Raw genomic sequence first — 8,650 nt, 5'->3', positions numbered from 1 at the left:
TCCGGGGATCGCAGCGGAGGAAAAAAAAATCACTAAACCATTAGAGCGGCTCCTCATCTCGACGTAATCAGTGACAAAATGCATTTGCTTTGATCGATCAATGCAATTCGCTTATCAATGGAAATCTCAACTTTCACGAGCTTCACTGAAAAAATGGATTCAGTGTCAACAAGACTGGGACAGAATCCTCTCAAAATCTTCACATACCATGAAAATTTGGCTCCACCTCCCGTAAAAATGTATCCCCTCCCCGATCGCGAGGCAACAAATCCTCGGGAAGCCTGGATTGGCAGAGGTTTTGCACGTCAAAGAATAGTGATTATGGTCTTCTTTTGAATTCCTGCTCTCGAAGCGATTGCTTCACGCCCCGTTTTAACCTCTGCGTCAGTTTCTCTTTCGATCTCTTCGCTCACGTGCAATTTTTGAAGAGTTTCATTCACCGTCGAAATTTATTTCCAGACGATTTTTTCTCTCGTTTGAAAATGAATAATAATAACAACGAAAAAAATAATTTAAAAAAAGGTATTGAAAATTAAAGTTTTTCAAAAAATTCACATTCAAATACTTTCTTCGTAGGGAAACCGACGTGATTGTATTAACTGGGAAGTGTTAGAATCTTTGGAGGTTTGAAAGATGAGAAAAAATGTTTTTAATGAGGACGAAAGTCTCGAATGGAAATAGCAGGTTCGTTAGATATCCACGTTAGAGACAAGGCAATGTAATATTGCACGTAGATCGTAGAGACGCGAAATAACAATCCATGTCTGGGAGAATAGCTAATAATGGCTTCTTAATAACGTACTTCGTAGAGATCGTAGTACGTTTGCGAAGGCGGCAAAGTTTGCTCGAGCGGAATAAGCAATAGAAACGTGACGGTTTGCTGATTTTGCTTCTGAAGAGAGAAACATAGAGATGGAATAAAGTGTACGAATACTCGAGCAATGCGGTGATTATCGCTGAACGTAGGCGTTTTAGAAACGACGAGGATCTCTCCGAGAGTTTCCAATGTGTAACTACGCTTAAGTATATCGTGTTTCACGAAAGAGAACTTATATATTATCTCGTTGAACGCGCGTGGACGTTTTATTCGTAAGAACCGCCGCCAGGTATTACGAGCTGAAGGTGAGCAAATAGATGTTCAGATTCTCGATACATTTTTCTTGATGCAGTTCAAATGTTGAGTTCCCTCGTCAAGTCCTCCGATGTGTTTCAAGACTCAGCAACTTTCGATCCTGTTGAGCAGAGAGGCGGAGATAACACGACTACAAAAAAAATTTTTTGTTTGTCCTAAAGTTCATTCCGTGATTTTATGGTTAACTATGCACAAAAACGAAGAAAAATACCCTTATTTCATATGAAAATACTCATTTTCATGTTTTCATAAGAATTTTAATGAATTTTGATTAATTCAAGAATACCCCGGGATAAAAGTGGGGTTCTCACATTCGTACAGTGTTTCCAGATGGCATTCTAGTGATAAATAACAAGTAGGTGTTTCGTACAAGCAGAGAACATAGATTTACACGGAACAGCAGGGCTCGTGTTCATTTTTGAATCATTTTCCACTTTTTTGTAAGCTAGTTTAATGGTTAAAATGAATAAAAATAATATAAATTTATATTTGTATGCTTTTATACGATGCTGAAGTTTGCAACGTTGGAGTCCAACGAAATTGAAGAAAATAGCATTTGTAATTCACTAATTTTTTATTTCACGAATCATTGATGTAGGCTGAGTAACTACGAATTGCAAATTAAGCAGGTAACAGAAATGCAGAATTACTGGAATTGTTGGAGACCTTTTCGGATTATGTCGTTGGACTCCAACGCTGCAAACTTCAATGTCATGGTTTTGTTATAAAATGAACATTGAAATCACTAATTTTCAAAAATATCGTTCAATCGTTCCTCTGAATACAAAAGAAAACTTTTTGCTGCCATGTTATTCTTTTTCGTTCGAATATGATCCAATCTACTAAAATTTCATACTTAAATATCAATGTCAAACTTTGTGTTGACCCGTGCAATTCTGATAAAAGTTCTTCGCCCCTTTACGAAATTGTGCTGACTCTCCTTCGCAGCATCTTTTGTCATAAATCATCATGACAGAATCTAATAATTGGTGCTAGAGACTTCAAAAATCTGTTTCGTTAATTTAACGATCAATTAATTCTCGAGAATAACCATTCAAGCAATAAAATATTTATGGTACACACGATATTTGAAATACTTCTGACATTTCATGAGTTTCATTTCTATATTTGACCTTAAATTCTAATGCTTTCTAAGTAATATTATAGTTGTGAAAGTTCGCTGCTGTTTGTTTATTTGTGACTCAATCACACTTCAACGAAGCTACCGCTCGTCACGATCCGTTATTGTGGCTACCCAGCGGACTATAGGTCACTTTTTATTGCAACTGCGGACCTCCAGTTACATGTTACTTCACAGGTAATATCAGTGTTTATACAATCAGAAGTGCGCTCAACTGATGATTGTTCGATTTGAGCCTTTTTTCGAAGCCAGTTATCTTTGTTTTTTCTATATTCAAAATATTATAAATTACAATCTGTTTCGTATGCAACATTCGATGTTCTTATATGTTTCTCTTCATATTATTGGTTTGCTTAAATAAAAGCCACGCACGAAAATCCTATCAAAGCATCCCAAATACTCCAAAGAGCGATTACGAACATCGAAAAATGGTTTAAAGCATGGAAAACCAAGGTCGGTGATAGCAAATCGGTGCATGTTACATTCGCTCTGCGAAAAGCTGGCTCTCTTACAATCGCTTTCGCAACAATAGAAGTAAAATACCTCGGGATGTATCTGGATAGACGACTCACATGGAATATACAAAATGAAAAGAAAAGAATTAGACTTAAAACTGAGAAAACTATATCGACTGATAGGGAAAAAATCACAATTCTCAATAGAAAATAAAATTCTCCATTATAAAGCAATAATCAGACCGACATTAACGTATGGTATATAATTATGGGGAACTGCCAGAAAATCTAACATAGAAATATTAGAGAGATTCCCAGTCATCTTAATGGATACATTTTTGATGCCGAGTGAAATCTTGTTATCCTTAAAAAAATGAAAAATTTTGGAGCATCTGCGTGCTCCATTTTAAATGAATATCCACCGACGTTAAATCGAAGCCTCTCTCCCAGTAAATTGTGCAAAAAGTCATTTCGAATCGATGTGAAATCGCAAAAGTTGTTTGCCTCTGTATTTCCAAAAGATCTATTTCTCGTAGATCTCGAACCAAAGTTTTTAAGCATGCAAGAAAATTCTTTTTCGACATAAAATCCGATATAATTTATGCTTTCGATGAAAAAATGTTCATCGAGTTATTTAATTCGTGACTCGGAGGTATAAGCTTTGTCGAAATATCGCCGGTGTGTACGTGTTGAGAAATGGCGGAGTTCGAAGAGATTCACGCGATAAATACCGAACATTAATTAATGAAGAAATCCGCAGTGATTATGTATGGGATTGCAAATTTTTCACTCTCCTTCAGAAATTTCGTATCGATTTATTCAGCGCGTCGGCCGTCAGGCAAAAGTTTCGAGATATCGAGCACCCGGTGCACGGAAAAAAAATGGCGAGGTGTGATGAGTTCCGAGCGGTAAATCGAAGTTAATCGAGCGGTAAGCGGAGATCTTTCGCTTATATGCACGACCGGTTCGTATTAATTGGTCGCGGGAGTGCAAGCGCGGGCCTCCGGATCGTGGAAGATCGAGGCTAGTCGTAAATCGTGAAGAGGCGATAAAAGAAAGCCACACGAGAGCCTACTGTATTATTATTCGATGCTTATAAGTTTCGGGCCGAAGAACATACGACGAAGAATGGACAGGAGAATCGTCTCCGTTAAACCACATAAATATCGTGTAATATCGATCGACCACCACGCCGCTATATATTCGCCACAAAATAATATCCCTTGGCTTTGGAAAAGTGGATCTTGGATTGTTTCCAAACGGGAGGGGCACCCCTTCGCATTTCGTATATTCACCGGCCCAAGAAAATCCTCGGAAAATCTTTCCCTTCCCTTTTTCGTAATATCCACTCTCCTCTTTCACCCTATGTGACCATGAGACACTGACAAAGATGAGACACTGCCCCCTCCGCTTTTCCCATGCGTACAAAGATAGCTGCCGAAAAGTCTCTCGATTAATGTTAAGTGTCCCGACGAGTTACGACGCAACATCGAATCAATTGTATCCGCTTCGACTCAAAAGATTGATTTCGAGGAAATTATTATTCGATTATTGGCAATTCTGATGTTCGAACTCGTTAGAGAATTCACCGGGGGTGGGGCGACAATAAATCTTGCGGAGGCACTTTTGCTTCCAAGTCCGAAAATTTCGATCCATCCACAGAGTTCTCATTTACAAATCTCAAGTAATTTACGGTTCATCGAAAAAATCGATTCGATTTATTTTCTCAGTTTTTTCTTACTGGCTACTCGGATTCATCGTCTCGTCATTGAATCACAAAATTATCCATCGCGTCTACGATATCTAACACAGACGCAGAGTTTCGCATCTTTTTAGGTACGAAGAAACCGGCCGAAGCGCAGAAATGCCTACTCATACTCGAAACGCATTGTCCTGTCCGTCGGACATCATACTTCGCCGCGGGGACTTCGTCTCGTTCGCGAAGATATACGAAAAGGGGAACGCGTACACATGCATAATGGAGTCTAAAATATTATTGCAATTTCCGAGATAAATACGGCGAGATATCGCAAGACAGAGCCGGGAGGCGTGTCCGGTAAAAATAAGCGATTGTCCGGTCGGCGAGTTCTCCTTGATGTGCTTGTAGCAATCACACAAAACTCGTGTAAACATATACACGCGTGTATGCATGCAGACTTTATATTTGATATGTGCATTAAAAATTTGAAAAAAAGGAATAAAAACGTTGAAGAGAGGCACTCGAGCTTGCACGTTATGACGAAAAATGGCATGACTTTCGTACAGCTTGTTTCGCCTCTCTTATTTGCCGTTTTATTTCACGCATTTTATTACGTCCATCGTCGTTATAATCACAACAACAAGCCTCGTACGCGTTCGACCTCTCAGCCCATAAAAACGTATCTGGCAATGATTCATCCGGACTGTTCAATACACGAGACAGTATAAAAATACAACCCAAATCATGCGACCCACGGATATGTGGGACATATTGAATGACACAACGTAGTCTCTAGTTTTATTCGGTTTATATTTTTTTCCCCATTTTTTTAGTAGAAGATTGTAAATGGAATTGGTTTCAAGGACATGAACTCGAATCTGATTTCCTCACTCACCTGTTTTCAAAATTTTATAATCAACTTTTTAATGTTAGTGGTAACTTTATTTTCAACTTTTATGACTTCTGGAAACACATTCGAATTTTGCAATATGCGCTGTAAACAAAGCTTATAAAAAATAATTGTCAGTATTTTGTTAAGCGTGCCGAAACATTTTTTGGCAAAACGCTATTTTTATAGGGTTTGACTTGAACGTGCGAGCTTTATGCCACTCGATCGAAAATCGCATGAATATCGACTCGGTGAAAATAAATATTTTCATTTTGATGACGATGATTCTCAGTTGAATGACGTTCGCGAGCGTCTAATGTATAATGCATCGTCGATATACGTATTGATGGTAGCTTGAAATATGTTGTGCCAGAAATCATAGAGTGGCATTTTCTTGATCCTTACCCTCGTGTTGAACGACCTTGAATTAAACGGAAAAACTGAATTACCAAAAAACACACTCGATCGTTCCGAAACGCCGAATATGAGGGATCTAAAAAATTAAGCGATTAAGCCACCAACCCGAATTTCCTTTTTTCAATATTTCTTCAAACATATTGAATCTCCAATATCATTTTGCACGCTCATCGGCTTATCTCTTATTGGAGTATAAATAAAAAAGTGTATAAACGTTGGTGGACGTTCGAGGTTTGATAGAATTACACACAAAAACGAGACATTCAGTTTTATTTCGTTTTACGTTCAATATCAATATCAATAAATATTTTATCGTACATATTTTTAATCCTTCATTATTTTTCGTACTCGACACTCATTCTCGCCGCACATGCCGTTATTTTCGAGACATATTTTGCAATGTCATTCGCTCGGGAACGCACTGGAATGTACCGAATAATTCTTTACATGATACTTCGTGTCGACAAATCATTTTTTCATGTTTCCGAATAATTCGTTTCGGTGTTGGGCCTTAAATAAAATCGACGGAAACCCAATTCTCCGAAAAAGATCGTTGAATATTTGAGGACTAGGAACAGTCTAAACGTTGAAATTTTGGGTGTTTTTTGTTTATTTTATAAATAAAAATAGATTGGATGAATTCAAATAAAATCTTGTATACATTTTTTACATACTCAGAAGTACAAGAAAAAAAATTTTTTTTAATTTTTTTCATGGTATTTTTTGTACAATGGTGTGTTGAAAATGGCATCCCTTATGAATCGGCGTTGACAGCAGATCTCAAAAAAGGAAAATCTCAGCACAAAAAACCAAAAAGATTTTGAAAATAATAATATATGCTTTTAACCATCGCATGACGTAGGGGATTTTCAAAATATTGATTAGAAAAAAAAATGGTGACCATTTGAAGAAAAAAATTAGAATTTTTATGGATTTCTCAGTAGAAAATTGTTTATAAAAGTAGACAAAAAAAGGTCATCAAAAAACGATTAGGTCATGCTGAAAACATATGTTTTCCCTACCAATTGCAATTTGAATCAAGTAACTAGGATAAATACTCTTTTTAAATTTATAAATTCTCTTTAATTCTATAAATTTTTTAAAATGTTTTTTCAGTACTGAGTATGTAAAAGATGTGTACGAGGTTTTATGTAAATCCATCCAACCAATTTTTATTTATAAAATAAACAAAAAGCACATAAAATTTCAACGTTTGCCCTTAACGTTCATGGCCCTTAACAATTATGCGCAAGTTAACATTAATTTATAATCTTCTTGTTTCATTCGTGTTTTCGTGAGGGTAAAAGCGTGTCTAATTTTCCTCGCTTTTCGATTTTTAACGCGTGTATCCACAACGCGTATTTTCGTCTTTCTTTGAGTTGCCTCGAAAAATCGTATTTCATGGGACGAGCTACTATATAATTATGAGAGCCGCGTGACGATGACAAAGAAAGAAAGAAAGGCAAGAAGGTCCCGTAATTGCTCATTAATATGCAATCGTGATGTACACGAAAGCACATCGATAAACATCTGCAAAGGTTGCATCACAGCGGTGAGAACAAAAAATATAAGCAGTTAAACTTATCTTGTGGATAATATCGCTCTCACAGGAACCGTCAACGTATTCCCGTCGAGGAAGAAGAAGAAGAAGACGAAGTGAGAGAAAGAAGGCGACGATAACTTCTGAGTGAAGAACCCACGAGCCAGCACCTGCGACGAAACGGCACTGCGGAAACCGTCCAATGTACGCTCGGATAAAAATCTCGTGGTCAAGAATACACTATACGCCAAAATATTCCAAAAACATAAATAAGCAAATAAATAAATAAATTGAAAAAAAAATCAAAAAACTCGTGAATACGCACCGGAAAAACTCCCGCACAATTACAGTACGGAAACTTCACAGAACGGAGATAAAATAAAGTAGACAAATAAGGTAGATTCGTGAGAGATGGCGAGTGGCAGTGGAACTGAAAACAATTAAAAATAATATGGTGAAATTATGATCGATCGATCGTCGTGGGTGAAAAGCATAGTCGGGGAAAAAGAACGATCATCTTGAAGCACAAAACACGTAAAATGTTATTCGAACGATCGACGTTTGCGTCAAGTAAATGAGGCTTTTTATTTCGAATTTTTTCCGCTGTTTTTTTTCTACTCATACGGTGTTGTCTACTCGGAAAGATTTCGAGCGTATCGCGAGAGTTTCTTCAGCGTGAAACAAGCGATTCGCAGATGACTAATACCGGAGACCCACTGGCCCAGTTCCTGGTGCCTCTACTAGCTCACTCAGCGCGACTTCGTTCCAACTCCTGTTCGCGTCCTCCCCCGCTCACCGCCCCTAACCACCCTGTGCTGTGGAGTTTGCAGCGTTGCACCCGTGCCGATGCACCTTGCGTGACGTCACAGCGCCATACGCGCGGGCGCGTCGCATCGCTAAAACGACCATCTCCCATCTGCAGCTCAACCTCCCACCCTCGAGGATGCAGCCCCACCGACGATCCAACGCACTCCTGCTCTTACACCCCTTTCCCTTTTCCATCCCCTTCTCCACTTTTCCCTTCCTTGCACTTTCGTCCCTTTCACTGGAAGCGCAACCACCCGGTTGGTGCCCTTTTCACCAGGCTTTGCAAACTTTCCTGCCTCCTTCAAGAGTGCACAGATCCTGCTCAACCCCACAAACCCTCGTTCCAATGGGAATACAGCCATTTTTTTAATTTGAGCGTTGCTTAATGTTAAGCGCACTTTCATAAGTGTGTTCGAAAGCATTAAAGATTTTTTGGCCTGTGGCACGATTGTGAAATATGGTTAGTTTTAGAACGCTATTGAGACAAAGCTTGTGATGGTTTTTGAAGTATTGATACATATTGAACGAACTCTGTCGACGTATTTTTGGTAAATTCTCTACAATTCAGTA

General features: G+C 38.3%; 1 long non-coding RNA gene across 1 annotated transcript; it reads right to left on the bottom strand.

The window, feature by feature from the left end:
- Positions 1-5,986: 5,986 nt before the first annotated feature.
- LOC122419436 (uncharacterized) lies at positions 5,987-8,098 on the bottom strand. Its single transcript, XR_006262896.1, has 2 exons — positions 7,599-8,098; positions 5,987-7,513 (listed from the first exon to the last, which is right to left on the bottom strand). It is a non-coding gene; the product is annotated as an uncharacterized lncRNA (long non-coding RNA).
- Positions 8,099-8,650: the final 552 nt, after the last annotated feature.

This window comes from Venturia canescens, chromosome 1, assembly GCF_019457755.1.
Source record: "Venturia canescens isolate UGA chromosome 1, ASM1945775v1, whole genome shotgun sequence".
Taxonomy (NCBI): domain Eukaryota; kingdom Metazoa; phylum Arthropoda; class Insecta; order Hymenoptera; family Ichneumonidae; genus Venturia; species Venturia canescens.
Note: the sequence above shows the minus strand (reverse complement) of the source record. Positions and strands in the feature narration are given on the sequence as shown.